This window comes from Micropterus dolomieu, linkage group LG05 (assembly GCF_021292245.1).
Source record: "Micropterus dolomieu isolate WLL.071019.BEF.003 ecotype Adirondacks linkage group LG05, ASM2129224v1, whole genome shotgun sequence".
NCBI lineage: Eukaryota > Metazoa > Chordata > Actinopteri > Centrarchiformes > Centrarchidae > Micropterus > Micropterus dolomieu.
The window spans coordinates 2,352,005-2,364,268 of record NC_060154.1 but is presented as its reverse complement, the minus strand read 5'-3'; positions in this window follow the sequence as shown (position 1 = coordinate 2,364,268).

Sequence of the window (12,264 nt, the reverse complement as noted above, 5' to 3'; positions counted from 1 at the left end):
TTTGCGGGGGAAAGAGCAATAATAAAGATGCAGGGAATAAAAGCAATATTGTCGTCTGGGCCGACATCTCTCTGAAGAGCAGCCTCTTATAGGTCGTGTTTCCATGCAACCTGCTCTGCATTACAAGGCTGCAGAGACGCTGACAAGGAAGTCTTCAGGCTGGTGTTTATGCAAACCCTGTGAGACAAGAAAAACGGATCAGTTTTCTGATGGAGTTATCAATGTGGACAGATTAATGAACAAACTAACTGCTTCACATTGGAAAAAATAATAAACCTGTGCAGATTATAGGCTTTAGAGCTGTAACAAAACTACTAGTACAAAGACACAGCGGAGAAACTTCCGAAGCATGACAATGAAAGGTATTACACAAAAACAGACAGCTCCACTTGAGATTAATCTTAAATTTCAGTCGTTGTTAAAAATTATATATTTATTGTCATATCCTCACATCTATTGCCAAGAAAAAAACAGATATTGTACATGTCGTACATACGTACTGTATTAAGCTCACATTGCAGTGTGACTGTTATTTAATTGTAAAGTATACCCATAGTTGTAATCCTCAAGGCCTCAGTATGCTTCAAACAAACTAAAACATACGACACGTACATCATATTTGATGTGTAAAACAGTGTAGTCAAGACCACCAAAACTGAGACCAAGTCATGACCGAGACCAGAGTGCATTGAGATTGATGATGCGTTCCATTTACCTCGGAAGTCACAGGTGGAAGCTGGGAATGACATCACACCCGAGTTGACGGCGTTCAGCTAAATGAATAAATGTAATGTAAGTCAAAACACCTCGCTTGGCCAGCTATTCTTTACTAGCCAAATTAGCCATTGTTAGCAACGCCAGTTGATAAACGCTTTGTGCTGTATTTAAGTATACCAAACACAGTAGCACAGACAGCAGTTGGATATTTCTATGAGACAGAAGTATACAGAAGTGCTAATAAACAGTATAAACTTTTACTAACTGTTGATACTCAGAGCAGCCATCTTGAATCACAAAGCCAGGGGTAGAGCGGTTCTTCAGACTTTCCGAGTAAATCCGACTTAAGGGGGTGTTCCCTTTGAAATTTCAGACTTTGAATTCGAAAAATTCTGAATTCCCATGTCAAATGGAACGAACAATGAGACAAGAACAAGACCAAGTTAAGACCAGATTACTAAAAAGAAAACCGGGGACATTTCCGGTTTGGTGGGCAATATCATCATCATTAAAATATTTAATGTTATTAACTATGAAATAGGAAAAATTTATAAAATTGGGTATCAGCCTATTTAGTCCTCCAAAGTTGGTATTAGTGTTGTCGGCAGAGAATGCCATGACTTTGTTTACCAGGTAAAATCTTTCAATGACCACCAGATATGTTATAATTTCCTCCAGCTGTCTCTCCTTTCAATTCAACAACATCATACCTATATATACATACATTCATTCAGCTGCCACTTGTATCCAAAGCAACTTACAATTGCTATATATGTCAGAGGTTGTGCGCCTCTGGAGATACTAGGGGTAAAGTGTCTTGCTCAGGGTCTCTCACTCCAAAGGCATGTGTCTCATCTCCTGCTACATCACCACAAGCAAATCAAGCAGTTTTGTTCCAACAGATGTGCTGCCTTTATATATCTTACACCATCTGACTGCTATTGGTCCATGATTGGACACATCAGTGGACAGGGACACAAATTCAACCTTGTCTAGGTCCTGTGTTACCAAAGTATTTGCCCATGGTCTAACAAATTACTCACTGTGGTGTCACATTTTGTCATAGTACATGTAAACTTTGGCTTCTGTGTCTGTGTCTGTGCAGTCCATGGGTCTGTGTCGTGGTATGCAAAGTCACCCTCCTGCACAGCTAAAACATATTGTTGTGTCACTCTTCTTAAGCTCTTAACTTTTTCTCCTCCTCCTCTTTCTTCTTTTTCTTCCTTTCCTACTCTTTACCTTTCCGCCTCACTCTTCTACACTCTCCTTGCTATAGTCCCTTAATTTTTCCTTCTTGCTAAAAGAATCTTTTTTATATCAAAAACATTGTCTGGAATAATAGACTGGCAGGCTTTATAATCATGTCTTAACCTTTCCTCATCTGTCTCCTTTATTCTTCTTTCTATCCAGTCTCCCTCCTCTCTTTCCTTTACACTCTACCTGGCTTGGAAAGAAGAAGAAAGACGTTTGTAGTGATGTTATGGATTCACTTGACTCTTGGTAGCTTCTGGCTGAGTTTTCCATGTGGGTATGCGCTAAAAGTACCATGAGCAAGTATTTAGTCGAAGAAGAAGACTGATATTAAGCTGCTATAATGAGCAGCTCCATCTGTTGGCCGATAATCACAACGCAACGCGAGATGTCAGCTGGTAGGCTCTGCTGCCTGGCTCCATAAAAAATTATTTCACTTTGCGGTGTCTTTTTAATGCACAGCTAAAAACAGATATATTTCCGGAGACGGCTCCAGACAAGGACAGGCCACCAAAAACGTGTACTGTGCAGTAGTAATGTGCAGATCAATACTAAAGTATCGATATTTCTGATACCAACGTTTCCTGCTCTAGGATTGATACTCATACAAAATGATTGATATCTAAAATCAGTGCTTTATCATAAATATTGTACTGTCACAAGGATGGTCTGAATATTAGTATTATTATTGAAAGGAACTACTTTTCCTTCCGCCTTTCAAAGTCATGCTTGGGCTATGGCTCTGAAACGGAGCTTCTTTACATTTCCCACGACTGAATACTGACTCGGCTGACTGTAAAAGCAGTCACGTCTGGCGGTATTTTAGCTGTGAAGGTAATAATGGCACTGTTTTTGATGTGTGTGCAAAGACAGTGAAATATTTGGCAACACCTTCGCTAAACATCTGAGATTAAGTCAAAATAGTATGATGATGTTAAGAAGCGGCAGTTCTGAGCAGGATATTTTTATTATAATTAAAGAATATGACAGTAGTTTAATGTCTTGTCATTATGCAGCTATTATTTGGAATTGGTAAGGCTACAGCATCCATCCAGACATCCATTCATTGTCAACCGCTTATCCTGCGTACAGGGGGGCTGGAGCCAATCCCAGCTTACATCGGGCGAAAGGTGGGGTACACCCTGGACAGGTCTCCAGTCCATCGCAGGGCCACACATAGACAAACAACCACTCACACTCATATTCACACAATTTTAGAGTCACCAATTAACCTAGCCTGCATGTCTTTGGATGGTGGGAGGAAGCCGGAGCACCCGGGGAGAACCCATGCAGACACGTGGAGAACATGCAAACTCCGCACTTCTTGCTGTGAGGCGACAGTGCCACTGTACCACCGCGCCGCCCTGGTAAGCCTACAGCCAACTCCTTATTTCCTTCATACAAAAACAGGATGGGGGAGGTCACATTAAACTAGAAATAAAATATGTAAAAAGTATTGGTATCGGTTGAGTACGTGTCCCACACTGCATAACACACATTACAAAGTTAATGTTAATTTTCTTACCATAACACTGAAATAACAATCATCTATCTTTAAGGTGATTTACACTGAAGAGGGTAGATGTGTATTTTTCTTATAAGTAGCACTCTTTAAAGTAACGAACTGTGTGCTTATGGCCAGGCAAAGCAGCCTATTTAATCACATTTTTCATAGAAGTGGAGTCGCATTGCCCGGTCTCCACTCTCTGCTGACACATCTCTAGCTCTCTCACCCAAGTGGCAAATTGCTGGCAAGCAGCTGAAACTAGAACCTGAAACGAACAAAGGTAGCCAATATGTATAGCTAATGTTTGCAAAATCTCTTTGGGTGAGGGGTAAAGAGATTTCTGAAGAGTTTTGGTACAGAGGTAGATTTCTAATCTGTGCAAGCTGGCCTTGCTAGCCAAACTTACCTTTCTAATTCCCAAGTGCCAATAAAAAGTTGACGTGGTCCCAGCCCTTTCAGTAAACATTGTATTTCAGAATTTACATACTGCTGTGTGTTTTCTTTTGGACATTGTTTTGCAGCTGAACACTTTATGGTTTCCGTAGCCAAATTGTATTGCAGAAGACTTGGCTGACATCTCCTCCCAGACAGCCACATCATTTTCTCCTGCTCCTCCTGCATTCTCGTAACACGTTCTTGGAGTGTGTGTGTGAAGGCTGGCGGGGGAGGAGTGACAGATGTTAACAGTAACAAAAAATTAAAATTAAAAATGAGTAATAGTTATAGGTCAATAAATCGTTATTTTCTCAAATCCACTCCGCGTCTGTACCGGCATTTGAGTCCGAATTGGTATATAATTCAAACTAACGACGTGCGAGCGGTGTGCACTTAACTAGTCACGTTCATTGGTGTAGCCTGATGAAGTAGAGACCAAATTAAACAAGACAAACCTTTTTTTTAAACCATTCCAATCATATCCATATCAAATGAAAGGACTGTGTTTTATTCTTTTTTTCACATTTTTCACAACTCAAGTAGTTAAATTCATGACTACTTGTACTTCTATTTGAGTAATTGTTTTTGCAAAGTAACAATGCTTTTACAATAGTACAGATTATTTATCCACCTATGCAATGTAGTGATATCCTTGCGGTCTTAAATTCAAGGTCGTCTTTGTCTGAGACAGAGACAAGATCGAAAAAATACGCAGTCAATTCAGACAGGAGACTGAGACCTTGAAAAACTCAGATATTGAGTACAACGACAACACAACATGTGTGACACGTCATCTGAAAGTAGTTGTTGTGTCGTATAATTGAGGATAATGGTCGCACCTTTTGAGACAGTCTCTGGTGTTCCACTCGCAATTGGACATGAAAAGTGGCAAATGAGTTGTGTGAATAATGAGCTTGAGTACAATAATTGTGGAATGCAGACACTTCAGACACCATTAGACAACCCAACAAGCACTTAATTTGAAACACTGAGGGCTTTGCGCCCTACACATTCTTACTCCCGACTTGTCACATATTGACCCTTGGTCAAGGCCCTTTGGCGTCATTTGTAGACGTTTAGGGCTGCGCGGTCAAGTTAGCAACGCTAAGCAACAACAAATACGCAACGTCCAGTAAAGTTAGCAACAATGAATACGCAACGTCCGGTTACACTTTCAAAATAAAACTCTAGCGTTTCGAAACATCGCCATTTTGAAATGGCACGTTATTAAAGCCGTGAAATGTTGCACTTTAGTTAGGTATAGGCGCAAAAAGTACTTTGTTGTAGGCAACAAAACTACTGGGTTAAGGTTAGGAAAAGATCATCGTTTGGGTTAAAATAACTCACGCAAGTTAACTAACGTCACTTGCATAACTTACAAAAAATATTTAGTGTTGAGTTTTTGTTTCACACGGGACACGAAAAACGCTCTCCTGGGCTTCCCCCACTGCGTTGAACTATGACGCTATAGGGATCCCCAGTGCGTTACAAACTGACGCCGATGGGTCTTGACCATGCATCCATATGTGACGAGTTGGGGAGTGGTAGAACACGTCTCTTTATTCTTTTTTTTTCTGTGATTTTAATGAAATGGGTCCTGGGTACTGTTCAAAATTAGTGAAAATGTTTTGGCCAAAGGGGGCAGCAAACACATCTTGAGCAGGAGAGCAAGAGCATCTTGTGCCTGTCTTTACATTGCAAGAAAGCACGCACACAATCTGAGGGCTGAGAGGATTGATCACATCATGTTGTTTTAATAAAGCAGGAGACAGTCAGCAGTGTTGTCTGACACAGCAATACTGAAGTCAAATGCCCAGAGTCAGCAGTCATCTTTCACATTAATCTTCCACGTTATGTGAAATGCGCATATGTTCTCTCTTCTGGCTTCACGTTCAGTATGTGCGTGCATTCAATTTAAGCAATTTATGAAAACTAAGAAAGGAAGACTCAGGTAAAAAAAAAAAAACTGCTTTATCGATAAAATGTCATGATTACAGTGCACTTGCAGCTGAAGCGACACAGGGATAACTACTTTGCAGTCAGAGTGCTTCTTTTCACCCTGAACAACTTGTGCATGTCAAATTCATATTTCCTGACCATATAGTCTAATGTATTTTTGCCACAGCCACCTGTGAAATTCCTCACGCGAACTTTATTTCTGACACAAAATATTTGGGAGCTACTTGACATAATGAAGAAGAGAAAGTGAGTTAGAGAGAAAAAAACACGCTGTCATGCACACACATGAACTCATCAAGGCATACACACACACAAAACACACACACACACACACACACACACACATATATACATATCCTTTCTTGGAAAGCCACAAGTTTCTAATTATATCCTGTGTTTCAAATAAAAAGCGTTTACAGCCAATTCGTTTGCGTAAATGCCATTCCTGTCTGTGTGGAGAGATGTTACCATTTCTACCCCCGAGACAATAAATAGTTTATTGCTTTTATTTGTCAAGGCTTTATGTTGTATTGCCAAGCCCTCAGAAGAATAGAAAAAAAAGCATATTTTCCCCACTAATGACTGTGTGTGATTTATAGAGTCTGTCTTTGACATGGGGGTGTCTGTGTTTCCAAACCGAGCATAATTAGACCTCTGGAGCTGCATGCAGCGCAAAACACATTCGACAGAAATGCTGTACTTCCCAGAGAGAATCTGAAGTGTGGTTTATGTACGATCCTGAACAGTCGGTGCATGAGAAAAAAACGCCTGGAGGTGATCCCTTCCATGCACGGATGCACGGATACGCGCGCACACACAGAGGTCAATGATACCTGAAACAAACATAATGATTGGTTTTGACACACTTTCAGAATTAGATCCAAGGGGACAAGAAAGAGCATATAGATAGGCTCAGTGGGGATCCAAAGAGTTAGTCAAGCATGAGCTGTTCCCTGCCAAGCAGAGAAAGAACGGATCCCCCTCCCTCCTTCGTCCTCACTGACCCTGAATGCTCACTGAGTGATTTTAACAGGTCACAAAGGAGCAGGAGTTCACACTTTTTTTGACGCCCCTCACCCCCTCTCACTCCTTCTCCTCTTCTTTCCTTCTTCCTGTCTGTCTTTGCCTTTGTCTGTCTCTCGTTCCCTCTCTGTGTGGATGAGAAGAAAAAAGTAAAAAAGAGCTGGGACGTTTCTGTTTTGAGTCCCCGTCAAGTGAGTTCTAATGACACACTGCTCTCGTCCCCACAACATGTATTTTAGAGTAAATGAATCAGGCAGTACATGGCCTCATTAAGTTGAAAGTGCCGCTCTCTGCCGCAAAAGTACATGGTGCTTTGGAGCTGGTCCGTTCACACCAAGAGGCAGGCGGAGCTGCAACTCCAACATCGCACACATGCAAATGGAGTTTGTCTGTGTATGTTTGATGGTGTACTCACTGCAGAGGCTGGAAGTGTGTGTGAGTATTGATCTATAAATCAACTGAGAAGTAATTCAGATTTTACTTTTCCACATTTGTTTATGGACTGCACTCAAGAGCTCAAACACTTTGCAGACTCAAGCTATTTGTCAAGGGCCCGGTACACCAAGCTGACGTGTATAGCAGCTGGGCACCCGTTGAGCATCTGTGGCCATCGACCATCATTTGAAGGTCTTGCGGTGTCGTAACCCTAGCCTCTTTGCCTGTAGTGGGCCCTTACCACTGGGTGTTTTGCTGACCATGTTGCTGAGAGAGAGGTGTCTGGTTTCTATTATTTTATTGCAAGTTTTTATCAAATACATTTTCTTTATTTTAAACCTTTTTTTTAAAAATTCCATAATGTGTTTTGTGTTGCAAAGACAGGCACAGAACGTCAGCTGCCAGTTGGCATTGTTTGTGCAGCGTCTTCACATGCAGCTTTTAACAGAGGACATTTTGTCAACACTTCATTTTACATTTACATGACATTTAGCTGACGCTTTTATCCAAAGCAACTTACAGTTGCTATTTATGTCAGAGGTCGCACGCCTCTGGAGCAACGAGGGGTTAAGTGTCTTGCTCAGGGACACATTGGTGGACGTGTCACAGTAGGGATTTGAACCCATGTCTCTCACACCAAAGTTATGTGTCCTATTCACAGCGCCATCACCAGCACTTCATCTTTAAGTTGTGTCACTGCCCTTACAGGGATCAAACAATTCATGCTGTGTCATGTTAAAGTAAAATGCAGATTTTTGTTTGCTGAGGGTGTTATGGGTAATCGTAGGTTGCAGATGTTGGCCAAGAAGCTCGTGCAGACTACAAGACTTTCAGTGTCGGCCAATCACCGTGCGGCTCAGACGACACAACTTGCTGTCTTGTGACGGGAGTCTTGAAGTTGTTGTGGCGTTCACACTTCAGTACCACGACGGTGGTCCACTTCTTACCGGTGTAGATCACCATGGTAACTTATGCTGAACAGCTAACCTGCTCCGGAACAGGTTATGTTCCAGATAAGAGATCAATTGTTTTATTGGCTGCTTTTATGTTTGCTGCGGTGATGTGGAGATGCTTTTGGATAGCGAAATCATCCTACAGAGACTGATTGAAAGCCTTGTGAGCTACCATTGTAGGATTTTACAGTAAGCTAAGCCTACTTACTGCTTTGAAATATGTTTTATATTTTTTAATTGCTCCCAGTCTGTTTCACACAGCCTGTCGCAGTCGTTAAAATAAATGGGTTTCATTTTTCTTAGACACCACAGAACACATCAAATCAATGCATTATTATAGACTACGCCTGCTCATGTAGGCATTGACGCTGTTTGCAATTTTCTGTCTCCCCGCATGTGTCAGCTGCAACCGTGCTAGTATTTCTGCAGTGTTACAGTTTGCTCATGACGCTTTGATGCCCGTAGACTTGTTCATGTCTGTGACTCGCCCAGTGACTCTGCAGTAGTCATGGGTATTTATCTGCTCGAGGTCCGATCGGCAGTCATGTCAACATGAATCCCGGGTATACACGTTAATTTTAACCCCTTTTTCTGACTCAAGTCTTTCATCTGTTTCTATCTGCAGATATATCCATCACATCTGTCAGGATGTGTGCGGTGAGGCAGGTTGGTGGACCCGAATGCAGGACATGTTGAGCGGAGCAGGTATAGTTCAAGACTTTAATTAAACAAAAGGCAAGCTCACTTACAAGTATAGTGGCTGAGTCCAGGGAATATCCAATACAACACAGTCCAAACAAAAGGTAAACCAACAGAAAATCCAGAGGCACGAGTAATCCAAAAACTGCAGGAACAACAGGGAATGACGAAGAACAACCACAACATAAGACAGAGCGTCTGAACACAACAAAACTAACACCAAGAGAAACAAAACGGAACTCATAGCAGACATGGGTAGAGCACAGAAGTACACAGACTAACTATATAACAGATACTGGACGCAGGGCAATAGGCAGGACAGAACACATGTAACAAAATACCAGACAAGACTCTTCAGACAACAGAAACCCATGTAAACAGGCAAACACTGACCAACTATAACACAGGGATCCTAAACTAAACTAAAATAATGCAGACAAGGAACTAGAAGTAAATACTAAAACATAACTAAGGCACAGGACTGGGAACAAAGACATGGAACCAAAACAGACTAAATAACAGATACTGAACCGGCAACAATAAACACAGAGAAACTCAGGACAGGATCGTGACAACATCCATATGTTTATGTAGTTTTAGCCTGCTAGGCTAACAGTCCATCAGCTATGATCTTTTATGCGCACTGTGACATCTTTCAGAGGAAACAATCACCATGGTGGTGATGGGGCAGTGGATAAGATACAAGCCTTTGATGTGGTAGACCCAGGTTCATTTCCCCGCTATGACGCAATGTGTCCCTAAGCAAGAAACTTATGTAAACATAAATGAAGACACACAGTTATTGTTAATTGTCACCAGCCTCCGTGCTGCTTTCTATTGGTAACAAACACTGTATTCCAGCTCATTTGTGACATCAAGCCTGACACATCATTGAAAAGTCAGTCAATCGCCTATTTTTTGTGGATTTACCTGCATTTAAAAACAGCACATATGCTCAGCTTTAAGATTTTTTTATTTACAAATACTGTCACATACTGTATACCCATGGTGCTCTAATCCCATTTTTTGGGGCTGATCACTAATTGCTGGAAGCAGTATCGACCGTTACCAATCACAGGAAATATTTGAAGCCTTTTATTTATTGTGTAGCAGTATTTATTTATTTGATCGTGTTTTTGGTAAACTATGGTTACAAGTTATTCTGCTGTATGTGTGTGTGTGTGTGTGTGTGTGTGTGTGTGTGTGTCATTGCAGACACGGATAAACACTACATCAGGTCTGACTAACATTGATGTCTAAATGTGATAAAACATTTCCAATGCTGTGCAATAAACCACAAATACTACAGAACCAGGATGTGATAAAAGGCATTTCACATCATCCAGACACACTCAAACACAAATTCATGTACACACCTCCAAAACAGGCAAAGTCATTGTGCTCATTTCCCGTCAAGTTGTGTCAAAATATTAATTAAAAGGTACTTTTGCTTTATGAAGCTTAAAATTGACAAAAAAAGACAAGACAGAGGGGAAGAATGTCATATGTTGACGTTTATGAGGCAGATTGAAACTAGAGATGTCACAAACCTGCAGTCTATGCCTCTGCAGTGCTTTTAAATGATCATATCTGTCCAATAATAGTCACAAAGATTCAGTGTTTAGGCCAAGAGTTAAAAGGAAACACAAACCGTTTGTAATAGCTCTTAACCCATTCAATCAAAACTGCCCCATGATAAATCCAATCTGTAACAAACCACAAACAAGCTATAGGAAGTGAAATTACACGTTTTCGTAAAGGAGAGACAGCAGGAACAATTTATTGCATTGATACATTTCAGTTCCCCATTAGCGGTGGTCCTGCTGATTGTCAGGTCAGATTGATAACATTGATTTTGCAGCGCGTCACAGTCACCTGACTGGCGAGGACTGGTGGAGACAGATCAGGAGGTTTCAGCAGCCAATCACAGCTCAGCCATGCAATGTCAATCATTTTGCCACAACCAATGGCTTACTCTGCAGCTGGGCTGAAGCCCTGCCTCCTGAGCTGTGCAGTCAAAGGGTTAAAAAGAAATTCACTATGGTCAAATCTGGAAAGCAACAGAAAACAGCCAGGCTTATTTTTCTCCTCTGTTCTAGCCCCAAATAAGCGATACAGAGGATGGACTAAAGACTCTCATCATGCATGTTAGATCAATGTTATGTATAGCATTAATTTGTTTAGTTTATCTATTTGACATGGTCACAAGAGATCTACTAGATCTCTTTCTTGAGAGAGTCCTGCGCACCATAGTTATGTTGCATAAACCAACACAGACAGAAGAGGAAGAAATAAAATAGGGAAAACATTTACAAAAATAATTGATGGCTGCCTGTAATAAAATGTGTATTAAAATTTCTTTTAGCATTTATTTATTTATACCATACATTTTCACAATGATAGTCTGTTGAGATCTACATCTCATTTATTTATTTGATCATAAATAATCAATACCAACTGTTGATGAAAAAGAAAAGGAAAAAGAAAAGGAAGACCAATGAAAGAGGAAACATGTATAAAATATTTCAGTAAAACTCTATGGCTGCCTGGAGTGGTTGGAAAGTTCCATTTGAATTTGTAAACACATACATTAAAACTGGACAGTTTCTTGATTGGAAACCAATGGATGCCTGCAAGAGAAGAAAAATGTTCCATATTTCTAAAGCACAGTAGCAAGAACAACCACACATTTCACTGGTGGTCTCTTATGATCTTTCTTTATTAATTAGCATCCAGGCCAAAATGTCGGCATGACATATATTTCCCAAAACAAAACAAACACTACCACACGTAAAAAAAAAAAAAGACTAAAGGAAAGGAAAGAGGCTAAAGAAAAGGGGGAAAAAATAACACCATGGTAGCATTGTATCAGCTTGGACAGTCGAGGACATGGCTCTAAGCTCTGATAAGATGATGCAACTCCTCTGTGCTCTTACATCATGCACAGCATCTACCTAGCCATCAAAGAGTTAACCCCTTGAACCCTGAGCATATAAATGCAATAATGCATAGATCATTAAACACATGTTAGCCACGCATGCAGTTATTCCACAGCCCCTTCATAATCCTGCGGCCTTCATTTTCTGTGCATGTCTTTATTTTAATACACTCCCCTACTCTCTACCCCCCACCCCACCCCCCACCCCCAACCTAAGTGGCAGGTGGGACATAAAATGTTGGGAGGTCCTGAGCTCAGGACATCAAAAGGATGCATCATGGGTGAGTCACCCCCACCGGCTCCAGATCACTGCCTTGCATCATGAAAACAGTGCGGCTGTGCATAAA